The sequence below is a fragment of the Macaca fascicularis genome, chromosome 11, assembly GCF_037993035.2.
Source record: "Macaca fascicularis isolate 582-1 chromosome 11, T2T-MFA8v1.1".
Taxonomy (NCBI): Eukaryota; Metazoa; Chordata; class Mammalia; order Primates; family Cercopithecidae; genus Macaca; species Macaca fascicularis.
In genome coordinates this window covers 108,498,500-108,517,448 of record NC_088385.1, presented here as the reverse complement: position 1 = coordinate 108,517,448, position 18,949 = coordinate 108,498,500, and positions in this window count along the sequence as shown.

Sequence of the window (18,949 nt, the reverse complement as noted above, 5' to 3'; positions counted from 1 at the left end):
TAATGATATTTGTGTCTTCATTTCTGTTCAATATATTCTAATGATATTTGTGTGTTCAATTCTACAATACTTCAAAAGAAGTATTGAAGGTGACACATCATGTTTTCCTCATTTATGGGCGACATCCCCAAAGCTCCTAAGTAAAGGACTTATGGGTAAGAAAGCACCCAAGTCCTTAACTCAAGTTTTGTTTCTGCTGTTTTCATAAAACAGTGTTCTGTTTCTAAAATTGTCCTCAATTTGTTAATATAATGTTGGTGTGATGTGATTTGCAGATTAGATGTATAGACTTGTATTCAAACAACATCTAAAAAGTCCATGAAGGTAAATAGAAGCTGTAAAATAATTAATCAGGCATCATGTCCAAAAGTTTACAGTCAGTGCTTGTTTATAGTCTACTTGACCAAGGTCAAGTAGAGCCACAAATTGTCTGCATGTTCTCTTTCTAAATCTGGGTTCCCCAGAAACAATTCTCCACCTAAATCCTTAGAAGGACATCGCAAATGGTAAAGTCATTTATCCCTAGCAAATCAACCCTTTGCTGAGGATGTAGACTGTGTTACCCATTAATAGCAGAAAGGACTGGATCAATTATTAAAAGTACTGGCTGGGCGCGGTGGCTCACGCCTGTAATCCCAGCACTTTGGGAGGCTGAGGTGGGCAGATCAGGAGGTCAAGAGATTGAGACCATCCTGGCCAACATGGTGAAACCCCGTCTCTACTAAAAATACAAAAGTTAGCTGGGCATGGTTGCACGCTCCTGTATTCTCAGCTACTTGGGAGGCTGAGGCAGGAGAATCACTTGAACCTGCGAGGCAGAGGTTGCAGTGAGCTGAGATAGCACCACTGCACTCTAGTCTGAGCAACAGAGTAAGACTCTGTCTCAAAAAAAAAAAAAAAAAAGTACCATGAAAAATTTAGGGAGGAATTTGTGCTTGCTGAGTTTTCTCCAAAAGAAGAAAATCATCATCTAAAATGAAAAGCCGTAAGCGTCCCTGAGTAGCGGCAGGTATCAGTGGATTGATACTCAGGGTGGCAGGAGGGGAAAAGACATAATAGCAAAAGACACAAAATAAATAACCAGGCAGGGGATGCAACTGACCTCAGTATTGAGACCGTGATACTCCCCCTCTTAGCTTCCTTCAATGTTCTTCAAATCCTTCTTATGGCCCTTAGGATCAAATCACGCTCCAGCCCTGACCTCCAAGGCCTGCCCTCCAGCTCATCTCATCTCATTCTTTCTCTCATCACGTGCACACTGCCCCCAGCTTCTCACATGACTGGCTTGTTCTTCAGGTCTCAATGCAGAGATTCTCTCTTTAGGGAGGCCTTCCCTGCCTACCTGATGTAACATGGACCCCCTTCACCATCTTGATTTCATGTTCCACTTGGGATTCTCTGAAGGGCACTAGGACATTTTTGTTTAACTATTTATTTGGTCATGATCTGTCTTTCCCTTCTAGAAAGTGAGATCCATGAGAGTTGGGACCTCATCTGTCCTGTGTTCCTCGCAATGCTCAGTGGGGTTCAATAAATGTTCACTGAATAAATGAATGGGCATTTTCCATTTAAATTAATAAAGAAGTTCGGGCCCGCTGTGGTGGCTGGCACCTGTAATCCCAGCACATTGAGAGGCTGAAGCTGGAGGATCGCTTGAGGCCAGGAGTTCAAGACCAACCTGGGCAACATGCTGAGACCTCATCTCTTTTGGCAGTTTATGGAATGTTTCATTGAAATTCTGTTGGTGCCAATTCTTAATATTAGTGCAGGAGTGTATCGGGGTGGTCTTTAACAAAATTAGGCATGCCACACACACTGTGAGAGGCTGAATGCTTTCTTTTTCTTTTCTTTTCTTTTTTTTTTTTTTCTTTTGAGCTGGAATTTCACTCTGTTGCCCAGGATGGAGTGCAGTGGCACAATCTCGACTCACTGCAACCTCCACCTCCCCGATTCAAGCTATTCTCCTGCTTCAGCCTCCCAAGTAGCTGGGACCAAAGACGCACACCACCACACCTGGCTAGTTTTTGTATTTTCAGTAGAGATGGGATTTCACCATGTTGGTCAAGCTGGTCTCTAACTCCGGACCTTAAACAATCCACCCGTCTCAACCTCCCAAAGTGCTGGGATTACGGGCGTGAGCTACCACGCCTGACCTGGCTGAATGGTTTCTTTCTTGACCCTAGTGTAGGAAAGCGTGATTGTATGATGTATAGGAGAAGAATCTCAGTACAGCAGGTCCTCACAAAATGTCCTTTCTTTCAACATCATTTCCTTATAATGTTAATGAGGGAAAAAAATGCTTCCTAGCTGGGGCTGCAGTCTGAAATGTGCATGTTCTCTCCATGTCTGCATAGATGTTCTTCAGGTTCTTCAGTTTCCTCCCACCTTCCAAAGATTTGTGCATGTTAGGTTAACTGGCACGACTGCATGGTCCCAGGGTGAGTAAGCGTGGGTGTGGGAGTGGGTATGGGTGTGGTTGTGAGTGTGCCCTGCGGTGAAATGGTGTCCTGTTCAGGGATGGACCTGCCTTGTGCCTTGAGTGCCTCAGTCAGGCTCCGGCCTCCTGAGATCCTGACTGAAATAATTGGGTAAATCATTATCTTGTTTTTATTAATTTTTCTTGAACATATGTATAACTCACATTCATTTCAATGTTTAACATGAGAAGTGTTTTGATCTTTATTTAGAAATGTGGTGATGTTGGCTGGGCGCGGTGGCTCATGCCCGTAATCCCAGCATTTTGGGGGGCCGAGGTGGGTGGATCGCCTGAGGTCAGGAATTCGAGACCAACCTGACCAACATGGAGAAACCCTGTCTCTACTAAAAATACAAAAAAAGGAAAAAAAAAAATTAGCAAGGCGTGGTGGCACATGCCTGTAATCTTAGCTACTCAAGAGGCTGAGGCAGGAGAATCGCTTAAACCCAGGAGGTGGAGGTTGTGGTGAGCCAAGATTGTGCCATTGCACTCCAGCCTGGAAACAAAAGCGAAATTCTGTCTCAAAAACAACAACAACAACAACAACAAAAAAGAAATTTGGTGCTGTTTTCATGACCAGAAATATGCCATAAGAACTTAGCTCTTGTTTATATAAATTAGCCTATGGTCAAACTGGTTTCTTTATATGTCATTTCGCCTAAAGTCACAGTTTCCAAGAACTTGTCAATGATGTTAAGTGAGGACTAGCTGTATATTATGATGCAGGTTGGGCTTGAAAACCTGAACAGTCCATAGAAAACAAATGCTCCTGAATAAGAATAGCAAATGAAATTTCCTTCCCGGTCAACTCACTTCACCAGCTTTGTTCAGTAAGTATGTTAGTTAGATCAGGGTCTCTATTGTCAGTCAGCCTGGACTTGCACCCCAGCTCTGCCCCTTCTTCACTGTGACCCCTTACACAAATCATAACCTTTCAGAGTCTCACTTTCTTCATCTGTGTGGATGATAATTATTGCATATTAGGTCCAGAATTCCTATGTAGCAAGGGCTTAGGAGCAGCAGTGTGGTTGGAAAGAGATGTGAGGAGATTTGTTTAGAGCTGGTTTGGCTCTTTATTTAGATTGTTTATTTTGAGGCCCTGATGGAGATTTGGTGGACTTTGTGTAGACCTCCCAAGATACCTGTTGGTACCACCACTGGGTCGTTGAGTGGATTTAGTAAGATAAGATGTAAAAGCCCTTAGCAGAGTTCCTGGCACATAATAAGGGCTCAACAAATGTTCCCTGCTGCATCGATGCCATGTGGATGCTCAGAAGGGTAACATAAGGCCCCCTTCTAAACAAACAATCAAACTGAGTTTTCCAAAGTGGCCAAGGGAGGGTGAGTGTCTCAACAAGTCCCTGGGGAGTACCAGTGTCCAGAGAAGAGACAAGCTTCGAGTTCAACTAGTAGATCTTTAAGGACTAAAAATGTAATTTCCCCAAATACACTGTCTCTCAGAAAAAAAAAAAAAAAAGAAGAAGTTTGAAAGTTTATAAGATGTTTCATTCAAAGGAGACTTTGAATAGGAGACTTAAGAGTCTCCCTGTTTTTGAATCCTTAGAAAAACTTATATTATGATTGATATAGTTTGGCTCTGTGTCCCCATCCAAATCTCATGTCAAACTGTAATCCCCATGTGTCAGGGGAAGAACCTGGTGGGAAGTGATTGCATCATAGGGTCAGATTTCCCCCATGCTGTGCTCATGATAGTGAGTTCTCACGAGATCTGGTGGTTTAAAAGTGTGTGACATCTCTCCCCACCACTTCTCTTCTGCCTCCCTGTGAAGAAAGTGCTTGCTTCTCCTTTGCCTTCCATCATGATTGTAAGTTTCCTAAGACCTCCGAGTCAAGATTCCTTTTAAGCCTGCGGAACTGTGAGTCCATTAAACCTCTTTTCTTCATAAGTTATCCAGTCTCAGGTAGTTCTTTATAGCAGTGTGAGAACGGACTAATACACTGCCACACTCTTGCAATTACTTTATTTTGTGCAACAAAGTTCTGTTTGGGGAAGAGTTGTTTGTCTGAAACCACCTCGATCAATGTTTGTCTGAAAGGCATATAAAATTGGTAAAAATGTAGACAAAAAAATCTAACACAGATTTAGTTATTGTTTCTGAGGATGTGACTTCACAATTGTGAGTGTTGGTGTCAGCAAGATTTTTAAAGTTCACTTTAAATTTATTCCTTCTATTTTACTATATGTTTATACTCTTTAATTCACTTCTCTTCATTCCCTCCTCTCCCCTCAGCTCACTCTTCCCAGTTTCTGTTATCTATATTTTCACTCTTACCTCCATGTGAGCTAATATTTTAGCTCCCACATATGAGTCAGAATGTGTGGTATTTGTCTTTTTGTGCCTGGCTTATTTCACTTAAGATAATGACTTCCAGTTCCATCCATGTTGCTGCAAATGACATGATTTTATTCTTTTTTATGAGTGAACAGTTTCCTATTGTGTATATATACCACATTTTAAAATCCAGTCATCTGTTGATGGACATTTAGGTTGATTCCGTATCTTTGCTATTGTGAATAGCTCCGTGATAAACATGTGAGGACAGGTATCCTGTTGATAAATTGATTTCTTTTCCTGTGGGTAGATACCCAGTAGGGGGATTGCTGGATCATATGGAAGTTCTATTGTTAGTTTTTTGAGAAACCTCCATACTGTTTTCCACAGTGGCTATTCTAGTTTCCATTCCCACCAACAGTGTGTAAGAAGAGTTCTCTTTTCTCCGCATCCTAGCCATCTGTTTTGTTTTGTTGTTTTGTTTTTTGGTTTTTGGTTTTTTTTGTATTAAAAAGATCACCTTAATGTTTGCAAGTGAGTACTTGGTCTTGTGATGACATTTCTTGTAATGGAATCACAAGTGATCCAAGGAGAGCTATAGAAACAACTCAGATGGCAAGGACAAATTGGGTTGGTGGCTTAAAAAGTGGCCTCAGTGACTTGGATGCTAAAGACCCATGTAAAAATTGGAATTAAAAACATTCTGTAGAGTAAGAACACTTTTAAAAAGCAGTTTTTTCTGGCCAGGTGTGGTGGCTTACACCTGTAATCCCAGCACTTTGTGAGGCCGAGGTGGGTGGATCACAAGGTCAGGAGTTTGAGACCAGCCTGACCAACATGGTGAAACTCCATCTCTACTAAAAATACAAAAATAGGCCAGACCTGGTGGCAGGCACCTGTAATCCCAGTTACTCAGAAGGCTGAGGCAGGAGAATCGCTTGAACCCAGGAGGCGGAGGTTGCAGTGAGCCAAGATCGTGCCATTGCGCTCCAGCCTAGGTAACAGAGCAAGACTCCATCTCAAAAAAAAGAAAAAAAAAAAAAAAGCAGTTTCTCTAAGTTAATATTGGCAATGGGTTGAATGTATGTGTCCCCTAAAATTCATATTTTGAATCTCTAATTCCCAATGTGACTGTATTTGGAGTAAGGATGTAATTAAGGTTAAAAGGGGTCTTTAAGGGTGGGGCCCTGATCTCATGGGATTAGTGTCTTTATGAGAAGAGACACTAAAGAGTTCTCTCTCTCTCCCGCCTTCTCCTCCCCACCTCTTGAGGACAGAGCAAGACGATAGCAATTGGCATGCCAGGAAGGGAGCCCTCATTGGGAACTAAATTGGCTGGCACCTTGATCTTGGATTTCCTAGCCTCCAGAACTGTGAGAAATAAATTTATGTTGTTAAAGCCACCAAGTATGTTGCGTTTTGTTGTAAAAGCTTATATTAGTCAGGGTTCTCCAAAAGAATAGTGTGTGTGTGTGTGTGTGTGTGTGTGTGTGTGTATGTATGTGTAAAGAATTTGTTATAATGAATTGTCTTATTCAATTATAAAGGCTGAGTAGTCTCAAGAGCTGCAGTCAGTGAGCTGGAGATGCGGGAGAGCTGATGGTGCAGCTCCAGTCTGAGCCTGAAGGCCTGAGGACCAGGAGAGCCTGTGGTGTTAAGTGGTTTCAGTTTGACTTCAGAGGCAAGAAAAGACCAATGTCCCAACTCAAGCAGTCAGACAGGAGTTCTTTCTTGCTTAGCCTTTTTGCACTATTAAGGTTTTCAATTGATTGAATGAGGCCCACACACATTAGGGAGGGTGTGGCATGACATGTGTGTTTACATGCGTGTGTGTATGTGTGTGCATGTGTGTATAGGTTTTTGTCCATGGTTCTTGACTCATAATTCCCATAGCTTTTGTTATAATGTCAGGGTGCTTTAGACCTCAGAAATAGGCCACAGAAAACAGACTCTCTCTCTCTGACCTTCTTCTGCCCTCCCTTTACCTGCTCCTTTCTCTTTCCAAGGCGTGAATCTCCCCTCACCTTTCTTTTTTTTCTTTCTTTCTTTTTTTTTTTTTATTGAGATGGAGTCTCACTCTGTTGCCCAGTGCAGGGTCATGATCTCAGCTCACTTCAACCTCTGCCTCCCAGATTCAAGCGATTCTCCTGCTTCAGCCACCCAAGTAGGTGGGATTACAGACATGCACCACCACACCCAGCTAATTTTTGTATTTTTAGTAGAGACAGCATTTCGCCATGTTGGCCAGGCTGGTCTCAAACTCCTGGCTCAGGTGATCCACCTGCCTCGGCCTCCCAAAGTGCTGGGATTACAGGCATGAGCCACCATGCCCAGACACTTTTCTATTAATACCTTAAAGTTGGCCATGTAGGCCTCATGCCGGTAACCCAACACTTTGGAGGCCACAGCATGTGGATCCCTTGAGCCCAGGAGTTCAAGACCAGCCTCAGCAACATGGCAAGACCCCATCTCCACAAACAAATACAAAAATCAGCCAGGAGTGGTGGCGTGCGCCTGTAGTCCCAGCTACTTGGAAGGTTGAAGAGGGAGGATCGCTTGAGCCAGGGAGGCAGAGGTTACAGTGAGCTGAGATCTTGCCACTGCACTCCAACCTGAGTGACAGAGTGAGACCCTATCTCAATCAATCAATCAATCAATGAGTTGGCCATGAAGAAATCCTCTGACCCACCTTGTCTGATAGTAAGGTCATAAGACCCCCATTTCAGAAGGGTTTCTACCATATACGCTAGAGGAAGGGATGCTGCACAGAGAGGTCAAGAAGAATCTGAATGCGTTTCCCGACTTGGTTTATAGTATTAGATCACACCCTTTTTGTCCAGTCATTTTCCTACATGGTGGTCAATCATGCCTATGCAATAAGATTTCCATAAAAGGCCCAAGAGAACAGGGTTCGGGGCGCTTCTTGATAGCTGAACATGTGGAGGTTCCTGTAGGGTGGAATGCCCAGGGAGGGCATGGGAGGTCCATGCTTTTAGCCCCATAGCACATCCTGTGCCTTACTTCATCTGTATCCTTTGTAATATCCTTTATCATCAGCCAGTAAATGTAAGTAAGTGTTTCCCTGATTTCTGCCAGTTACTATAGCAAATTAACCAAAAAAGAGTCATGGGAACTTCAACTTGAAGTCAATCAGAAGTTCTGGAGGCCCAGGTTTGTGACTGGCACCTGGAAGATAGGGGAGGCAGTCTTGTGGGACTGAGCCCTCAACCTGTGGGATTTGACACTATCTGCAGGTAGATAGTGTCAGAATTGAACCCAGAGGACATCTGGCTGGTGTCCGCTGCAGAATCACTTGCTTGCTTGATGGTGGGGAAAATCTCACACACATCAGGTTACAGAAGTCTTCTGGGTTGATTTTTGTTGTATGAGAGGAAAAGAACAGTTTGAGTTCTTCCACTACAACAGAGGGCAATTTCCCTTACTCAGTCTACCAACTCAAATGTTAATCTCCTCCAGAAACACCTGAATAATATAGACACAGTCAGAATAATGTGTGGCTAAATGTCTGGGCAACCTGTGGCCCTGTCCAGTTGACACATAAAATCAACCATCACCAGTCCACTCCTTGTCAACTTGGCACCCATACATATCTCTTTAAACCAATAACGCATTTATATTATTGATATAATTATGAATTATTGTATATTATTTTATATATGTAATTTTAAATATTTATGAGTAATAACATTACTATACTAAATGTAGTCATTTGACTAATCTATACCCAAAAGTTTGTATTTTCTTTTTCTTTTCTTTTTTTTTTCTTTTTTGAGACGGAGTCTCCCTCTGTCGCCCAGGCTGGAGTACAATGGAGCAATCTTGGCTCACTGCAACTTCTGCCTCCCAGGTTCAAGCAATTCTCCTGCCTCAGCCTCCCAAGTAGCTGAGATTACAGGTGCATGCAGCCAGGCCCGGCTAATTTTTTGTATTTTTAGTAGAGATGGGGTTTCACTGTGTTCCCCAGGCTGGTCTCAAACTCCTGGACTCAGGCAATCCACCCACCTCAGCCTCCCAAAGTGCTAGGATTACAGGCGTGAGCCACTGTGCCCGGCTGAAGTTTGTATTTTCAAGTAACTGAAAACTTATTTTTTGGACTTCTCAGTGAGAAAACAAGGGATTGAGTTATATTTGGAGTCAGTTTTAATTGGGGGAAATATAGCTGTTCTGTGGGGCAGATATGTCATTTAGCCCTCATGATAGCCTTGAGAGACAGTAATATCTATATTATAACAACAAATAATAATAATTCTTTGTGTCTCAAATAATTTAAGTCACTTGTCCAAGAATGAAGATTCAAACTCAGATTTTTCTACTCTAAATCTGGTGTACTTTCACAGAAGGAACTTAATACTTGTCAACCACTCATATTAAAAAGCACAATACCATATTTTGTTATATCAGTAACATTTTCTATGCCATATGCCTCATTGTAATGCTCTTACATTTATTTAATTTCAGCTATAACTATTTAATTTAATTGTGATTTCCTTTCTCCTACAAATGAATTGCCAGATAGACATCTTCTCCTTATCAAAAACCATATACCAGCCGGGCGCGGTGGCTCATGTTTGTAATCCTTGCACTTTGGGAGGCTGAGATGGGAGGATCAACTAAAGTCAGCAGTTCAAGACCAGCCTGGCCAAAATGGTGAAACTGTATCTCTACTAAAAATACAAAAATTGGCCGGGTGGGGTGGCTCATGCCTGTAATCCCAGCATTTAGGGAGGCCAAGGCAGGTGGATCACGAGGTCAGGAGATCGAGACCATCCTGGCCAACATAGTGAAACCCTGTCTCTACTAAAAATACAAAAATTAGCTGGGCATGGGTAGTGGTGTGTGTCTGTAGTCCCAGCAACTCAGGAGGGTGAGGCAGGAGAATCGCTTGAACCTGGGAGGTGGAGGTTGCAGTGAGTCGAGATCGTGCCACTGCACTCCAGCCTGGATGGCAGAGCAAGACTCCACCTCAAAAACAAACAAACAAACAAACAAAATAAAAAACACCAAATATAAATCCAAGAAATAAATTTAAAAGTCCTTTTCTCTTCTACATGTTTTTATTTTTATTTTCAATGTTTAGATTCAGAGGGCATATGTGCAGGTTTGTTACACGGATATATTGATGATGATGAGGTTTGGGCTTTGATTGAACCCAACACCCAGATAGTGAACATAATACCCAAGAGATAGTTTTTCAATTCTTGCCCCCTTCTCACCGCCTTTTGGAGTCCCCAGTGTCTATTGTTCCCAGCATTATGTCCATGCGTACGCAATGTTTAGCTCCCACTTATAAGTGAGAACATGTGGTATTTGGTTTTCTATTCCTATGTTAATTCACTTAAGATAAAAGCCTCCAGCTGCATTTATGTTGCTGCAAAGAACATGATTTCATTCTTTTTTATGGCTATATAGTATTCCATGGTATATATTTACTACATTTTCTTTATCCAATCTACTGTTGATGGGCACTTGGTTTGATTCCATATCTTTGCTATTATGAACAGCGCTGTGATAAACATACAAATGCAGGTATCTTTTTGGTAGAACGGTTGATTTTCAAATCAGCAATTCCAATACCCAGTAATGGAATTGTTGGTTTGAATGGTAGCTCTGTTTTTAATTCTTTGAGAAATCTCCAAACTGCTTTCCACAGGGTCTGAACTAATTTACAACCCCACCAACAGTGTATGAGCATTCCCTTTTCTCTACAACTTTGCCAACTTCTGTCATTTTCTGACTTTTAAATAATACCCATTCTGACTGGTGTATGATGATATCTCATTGTGGTTTTTATTTGCATTTTCCTGATGATTAGTGATGTTGAACATTTTTTCATATGCTTCTTGGCTGCTTGTATGCCTTCTTTTGAGAAGTACCTGTCCATGTCCTTTGCCTACTTTTTAATGGAGTTGTTTGTGTTTTTCTTATTGATTTGTTTAAGTTCTTTATAGATTGTGGATATTAGTCCTTTGTCAGATGCATAGCTTGCAAATATTTTCTCCCATTCAGTAGGTTGTCTGTTTACTCCATTAATACTTTCTTTTGCTGTGCAGAAGCTATTTAGTTTAATTATGTTCCAATTTTCAGTTTTTGTTTTTGTTGCATTTGCTTTACAGAATTGAGGAGCAAGTATTCCTCCCCAATTCGTTCTATGCAATCAGTATTGTCTGATACCAAAATCTGGTAAAGACACACACAAAAAAGAAAACTACAGGCCAATATTTCTGGTGAACATAGATGCAAAAATCTTCAACAAAATACTAGCAAACTGAACCCAGCAGTTGAATTAACATCAAAAGTTAATTCACCACAATCAAGTGGGCTCTATTCCTGGGATGGAAGGATGTTTCAACATACGCAAATCAACAAATGTGATTCACCACATAAACAGAATTAAAAACAAAAACATATGATCATTCTAATGGAGGCAGAAAAAGCATTCTATATAATCCAACATCTGACCAGGTGCAGTAGCTCGTGCCTATAATTCCAGCACTTTGGAAGGTCAAGGTGGCCAGCTTACTTCAGGCCAAGAGTTTGAGAACAGCCTGGATAACAGGCTGAAACCCTTTCTCTACAAAAAATACAAAAATTAGCTGGGCATCTGCCTCTGGTCCCAGTTACTCTGGAGGCTGAGGTGGGAGGATTGTTTGAACCTGGGAGGTCAAGCCTGCAGTGAGCTGTGATCACGCCACTGCACTCCAGCCTGGGTGACAGAGTGAGACCCTGTCTCAAAAACAACAAAAACTCAACATCCCTTCATGATATGAACCCTCAACAGACTAGGCATTATAGGAACATAACTCAAAATAATAAGAGCCATCTATACAAACCCACAGCCAATATCATGCTGAATGGGCAAAAGCTGGAAGCATTCCCCTCAAGAACTTGAATAAGACAAGGATGCCCACTCTCACCACTCCTATTCAATATAGTACTGGAAGTCCCAACCAGAGCAATCAGGCAAGAGAAAGAAATAAAAAGACATCCAAATAGGAAAAGAGGAGGTCACATTATCTCTTTTTGCTGATGATATGATTTTATACCTAGAAAACCCTAAAGATTACACCAAAAGACTCCTAGACCTGATAAATAGCTTCAGCAAATTTCCGGGATACAAAATCAATGTATAAAAACCAGTAGCACTTCTAATTTTATTTTTATTTTTATTTTTTTGAGACAGAGTCTCACTCTGTCACCCAAACTGCAGTGCAGTAGCATGATCATGGCTCACTGCAGCCTTGACCTCCTGGGTCCAAGTGATCCTCTGACCTTCAGCTTCCCAAGTAGCCAGGACCACAAGTGTGTGCCACCACACCCACCTAATTTTTGTTTTTTTTTTTTTTTAAGAGATGTGGTATCCCTATGTTGCTCAGGCTGGTCTCAGACTCCTGGACTCATGCGATCCTCCTACCTCAGCCTCCCAAAATGCTGAAATTACAGACATGAGCCACTGTGCCTAGTCAAAATTTAGTAACATTTCTATACACCAATAATGCTCAAGCTAAGAACCAAATAAAAAACATGATACCATTTACAATAACCATACACAAAAATAAAATATACCTAAAAAGGAGGTGAAATACCTCTACAAAGAGAACTACAAAACATTGCAAAACATTTACAAAAAATTGTAGATGACACAAACAAATGGAAGAACAGTCCATGATCATGGATTGGAAGAAACAACATCATTAAAGTACTGTCTGTACTGCCCAAAACAATCTATAGACTCAATGCAATTCCTATGACATTACCAACATCATTCTTCACAGAATTGGAAAAAGTCTTATAAAATACATACAGAACCAAAAAAAGAGTCCGAATAGTCAAAGCAATCCTAAACAAAAAGAGCAAAGCCAGAAGCATCACATTACCCAACTTCAAACTATACTACAAGTTTGGTTATACTATCATAACCAATACAGCATGGTATTGGTACAAAAATAGACATATAAACCAATAGAACAGAATAGAGAACCCAGAAATAAAGTTGAACACCTACAATCAATTAATCTTAGACAAAGTTGACAAATATAAACAGTAGGGAAAGGACACTCTATTCGATAAATGTTGCTGGGAAAACTGGCTAACCATATGTAGAATAATGAAACGACTACTACCTCTCACCATGTACAAAAATTAACTCACGATGGATTAGAGACATAACTGTGGCGGAGCATGGTGGCTCACACCTGTAACCTCAGTGCTTTGGAAGGCTGAAGCGGGTAGATCACTTGAAGCAAGGCATTCCAGACCAAGCTGGGCAACATGGCAAACCCAATCTATACTAAAAATACAAAAACTAGCCAGGTGTGGTAGTGCACACCTATAGTTCCAGCTATTTGGGAGGCTGAGGCATAAGAACTGCTTGAACCTGGGAGGCGGTGGTTGAAGTGAGCCAAGATGGCACCACTGCACGTCAGCCTGGGTGACAGAGCAAGACTCTGTCTCAAAAAAAAAAAAAAAGTAAATGTAAGACCTCAAACTATAAAAAAATCCTAAAAGATAACCTAGGAAATAATCTTCTAGACATTGGCCTAGGCAAGGAATTTATGACTAAGTTCTCTTCATTATTTTTTATTTATTTACCAACCAAAGTAAGTCTCTGTACTCCACCAAAGTCAAATGAGTTGAATAACTTATTCAGTATGAAGGTAATAAGATAGCACAATATTTTTATGAGTTGGATTGACATATTCCTTCTGCCACTCAGTGGACATGATAGGATATTCTTGCTCTACAAAAATGTTTTTACATCATGCTGATATCAAGTAGTCCCTACATAGAAATGTTTCTAAAAATATCTATAATAAATGTTGGGTTGTTTTTGCCTCTGAAGAAATTTGCATAGAGAAACCTATAAGAAATACTAATTTCATGTGGGCAAATACATATAACTGATAGTTTTCCTTGTAGTTTATTTTTTTGTATTAATGTGAAGAGAGGTAGAAAATTGTTCTTGTATTTTAAAATGTCTTACATATTTTAAGTATAGAAAAATAAAGTCTAAGAAACTTTTTACATAGTCTAAGAAACACCAAATGTCTCTAATGCTGATTATCTAACTTCTTTGTATTAGACTAGGTTGATTTCCCAGTGATTTAATAAAAAGGTTACATAAAATTAACAAATCATGTCACTGTCTTTGAAGGAAACTGTCACCTTACAAAAAAAGCAATGAGGCCAGGTGCGGTGGCTCATGCCTGTATTCCCTGCACTTTGGGAGGCTGAGGCAGGCAGATCACGGGGTCTGGCCAGGCTGGCCAACATGGTGAAACCCCGTCTCTACTAAAAATACAAAAATCAGCAGGATACAGTGGCGAGCACCTGTAATCCCAGCTACTCAGGAGGCTGAGGCAGGAGAATTGCTTGAACTTGGGAGGCAGAGGTTGCAGTGAGCCAAGATCATGCCACTGCACTCCAGCCTGGGTGACAGAGTGAGACTCTACCTCGAAAAAGAAAGAAAGAAAAAAAGCAATAAACAAAATACTCAATGCAATAGATAGGTACATGTATATAGATATAAGTAATAGATTGATATAGTACCTCAAAAGACTATAGAGCAGCAGACAATAAACACACAAAAAGCATATTGGATAAAGATAAGAAAAAAATAGAAACCAAGTATAGACAAAAAAGTGAAAATTAAATCAGAAGTTATGAATTAGAGTGCTTAAATAAATGAATAAATTAATAAGATTATTACTGAATGTCTATTATGTAATGTTTTGAAGTTTCTGGCTACCAAAGCAAGAAGAAAGAAGGAGAAAGAAGTAGAATTAGATAGAATCAGTGCTTCTGAAATTTTCCCATAGAGTTCAAAGAGAATGACTCCTGGGGTGCATAGACTGAAATAACCTGCCAGAAGTGAGAAATCATTTTGCAATTTGGCATAAGAATTCATTAAAATGCTGCATTCTATCTTTGACATGTTGGAATTAATTATAAAATAATAATTTTTATTGTCCCTAATCTAGAGTATATTAGTCTGTTTTCATACTACTAATAAAGACAAATCTGAGACTGGGAAGAAAAAGAGGTTTAATTGGACTTACAGTTCCACATGGCTGGGGAGGCCCCATAATCATGGCAGGAAGTGAAAAGCACTTCTTACATGGCAGCAGCAGGAGAAAATGAGAAAGATGCAAAAGCAGAAACCCCTGATAAAACTATCAGATTTCATGAGACTTATTCACTACCATGAGAACAGTATGGGGGAAACCACTCCTATGATCCAGCTATCTCCCACTGGGTCCCTCCCACAATAGGTGAGAATTATGGGAATACAACTCAAGATGAGATTTGGGTGTAGATACAGAGCCAAACAATATCATTCCACCCTTTGCCCCTCCAAATATCATGTCCTCATATTTCAAAATCAATCATGCTTTCCCAACAGTCCCCAAAGTCTTAACTCATTTCAACATTTACCCCAAAGTCCACAATCCAAAGTCTTATCTGAGACAAGGCAAGTCCCTTCCACCTATGCGTCTGTAAAATCAAAAGTAAGCTAGTTAATACATAGATACAATGGGGGTACAGGTATTGGGTAAATACAACCATTCTAAATGGGAGAAATTGGCCCAAACAAAGGGACTAAAGGCCTCCAGCCAGTCCAAACTCCAGCAGGGCAGTGAAATTGTAAAGCTCCAAAATGATCTCCTTTGACTCCATGTCTCACATCAAGGTCATGCTGATGCAAGAGATGGGTTCCCATGGTCTTGGGCAGCTATGCCACTATAGTTTGCAGGGTACAGCCTCTTCTGGGCTGCTTTCATGGGCTGGCATTGAATGTCTGCAGCTTTTCCAGCTGCACGGTGCAAACTATAGGTGGATCTACCATTCTGGGGTCTGGCGGATGGTGGCCTTATTCTCACAGCTCCACTAGGCAGTGCCCAAGTAGGGACTCCGTGGGGCTCTGATCCCACATTTGCCTTCTGCACTGCCCTAGCAGAGGTTCTCCATGAGAGCCCACCCCTACAACAAACTTCTGCCTGGACATCCATACATTTCCATACATCTTCTGAAATCTAGGTGCAGGTTCCCAAACCTCAATTCTTGACTTCTGTGTACCAGTAGGCTCAACACCATGTGGAAACTGCCAAGGCTTGGGGCTTGCACCCTCTGAAGTAATGGCCCAAGCTCTATGTTGGTTCTTTTCAGCTATGGCTGGAGCAGCTGGGACACAGCACACCAAGTCCCTAGATAGTGCACAGCATGGGGACCTTGGGCCCTGCCCACAAAACCATTTTGTCCTCCTAAACCTCCAGGCCTGTGATGGAAGAGGCTGCTGCAAAAGTCTCTGACAAGCCCTGGAGACATTTTCCCCATTGTCTTGGTGATTAACATTCCGCTCCTTGTGACTCATGCAAATATCTTCAGCTGGCTTGAATTTCTCCACAGAAAATGGGATTTTCTTTTCTATTGCAAAGTCAGGCTGCAAATTTTCCAAATTTTTATGCTGTTTCCTTTTTTAAACTGAATGCCTTTAACAGCACCCAAGTCACCTCTAATGCTTGGCTGCTTAGAAATTTATTCCACCAGATATCCTAAATTATCTCCCTGAAGTTCATAGTTCCACAGATCTCTAGGGCATGGGCAAAATGCCACCAGTCTCTTTGCTAAAACATAGTAAGAGTCACCTTTACTCCAGTTCTTAACAAGTTCCTCATCTCCATCTGAGGCCACCTCAGCCTGAATTTCATTGTCCATATCATTATTAGTATTTTTGTTAAAGCCATTCAACAACTCTTTAGAAGGTTCCAAACTTTCCCACATTTTCCTGTCTTCTTCTGAGCCTTCCAAACTGTTCCAACCTCTGCCTGTTACCCAGTTCCAAAGTCATTTCCACATTTTGGGGTATCTTTTCAGCAGCACCCCACTCCTGGTATCAATTTACTGTATTATTCTGTTTTCACACTGCTGATAAAGACATATCTGAGACTGGGAAGAAAAACAGGTTTAATTGCACTTAGAGTTCCACATGGCCAGGGATGCCTCAGAATCTTGGCAAGAGGTGAAAGTCACTGCTTACACAGTGGTGGCAAGAGAAAATGGGGAAGATGCAAAAGCAGAAACCCCTGATAAAATCATCAGATCTCATGAGACTTTTTCACTACCACAAAAACAGTATGGGGGAAACCACCTCCATGATTCAAATTATCTCCCACTGGGTCCCTCCCACAACACGTGGGAATTACGGGAGTACAATTCAAGATGAGATGTGGGTGGGGACACAGAACCAAACTATTCCATGGAGTAAAATTTGTTCTCCAAAATAAAGTACCATGTTAATTCTATAGCTTTACACCATGTTCCCACAATATGATACATTTCCTCTTATCCCTGGGAAGTAAATATAATTTTAGAAGTCTAAGTTTACAAATTTCTCATCTTATTAATTTTTTAAAACCAGGCTAGGTTTAGTGGCTCATGCCCATAATCTCAACACTTTGGGGGGCTGACACAGGCAGATCATCTGAGGTAAGGAGTTTGAGACCAGTCTGGTCAACATGGTGAAACCCCATCTCTACTGAAAATATTTTTAAAAATTAGCCAGGTGTGGTTGTGCACACCTGGAATCCCAGCTACTCAGGAGACTGAGGCAGGAGAATTGCTTGAACCCAGGAAGCAGAAGTTGCAGCAAGCCAAGATCTTGCCACTGCACTACAGCCTGGGGGACACTGTGAGACTGTCTCAAAAAAAGAAAAATTTTAAAAATCATATAACAGACTTTTAAAAATAGAATCTTGAAATTCAAATATAATATATGGGCAGGGATATATCCCTTTTTACACTATCCCCCCAAGAGATAGTGTAAAAAGGGAAATAGGTTGTAGTCTTTATAAAATGTAAAGACTGTCTTGAATTAGCCTGGTCTCTGACTGAATAAGGTGATCTACTCCTAATCTATCCTCAACTGAAGCTAAGATAAATCTTTTCTGGAGGAAATAATATCATTCACAGCCTATAATTTTACATCTGCAATATCTAACATTCTCTTTAAAATCAATGAAATTGGGCTGGGCTCAGTGGCTCATGCACTTTGGGAGGCCAAGGCGGGCAGATAACCTGAGGTCAGGAGTTCAAGACCAGCCTGACCAACATGGAGAAACCCCGTCTCTACTAAAAATACAAAATTAGCCGGGCAGCATGCCTGTAATCCCAGCTACTCGGGAGGCTGGGGCAGAAGAATTGCTTGAACCCAGGAGGCAGAGGTTGTGGTGAGCCGAGATAGCACCACCGCACTCCAGCCTGGGCAACAAGAGCAAAACTCTATCTCAGAAAAAAAAAAAAGTGAAAAAAAAAGTAATGAAATTGGCCAGGTGTAGTGGCTCATGCCTGTAATCCCAGCTACTCGGGAGGCTGAGACAGAAGAATTGCTTGAACCCAGGAGGCAGAGGTTGTGGTGAGCTGAGAGCACCATTGCACTTCAGCCTGGGCAACAAGAGCAAAACTCCGTCTCAAAAAAGAAAAAAAAAGGGAAAAAGGAAAAAGAAACAGACTCACAGCTGATACAACAGAGGTATAATAACTGTCTTGGCTAAGAAGAGAAAACCTCAATCTATGTGTTCATAGAAGGGGAAACTTAAGAGCAAAGTGGATTTTCCTCTACTTAAGAAGTTTGGAATTTGAGGGCACCAGGTATCATGGAAAACAGAGGCCAACGTAGTGTTGAAAATAGGGTAGTTGGTTGTAAATCTTTAAGTGGAACAAATACATCCCTGAGTCCACTATCCAAAAAAGTAACTATTTCCTCTCCTAGGAGATCAGTTTTATTATGTAGATAACTTGAATCAGAATGGCTCCAATTTAGGTTAGAGGGCAAAGCATATGCCCCTCCAGTCAGAAGACTGGAATATTCTTCTAAGAAAGATTTTCTCCATGTGATGATATTTGGGTTCCCCCCAAAATATCCTGCTCCCAACTATATCATCTTAAAATGGACCCCATAGTCAGCAAGTTCTATCCATAAATGCTTTTCAGTGCCTCACACTTAAACATTAGTAAAGAGACAAGAATCAATAGACAGTCGAAGAAAGTAACAAACATAAAAGAGAGGGGAAAGCAAGTAGGAAAAACATAAAGTAAAGGAGGGACTTGGAAAGAAAGGAGATTATACCAGAAATGGAAGAAAACTTAAAGCTACATATGTAAT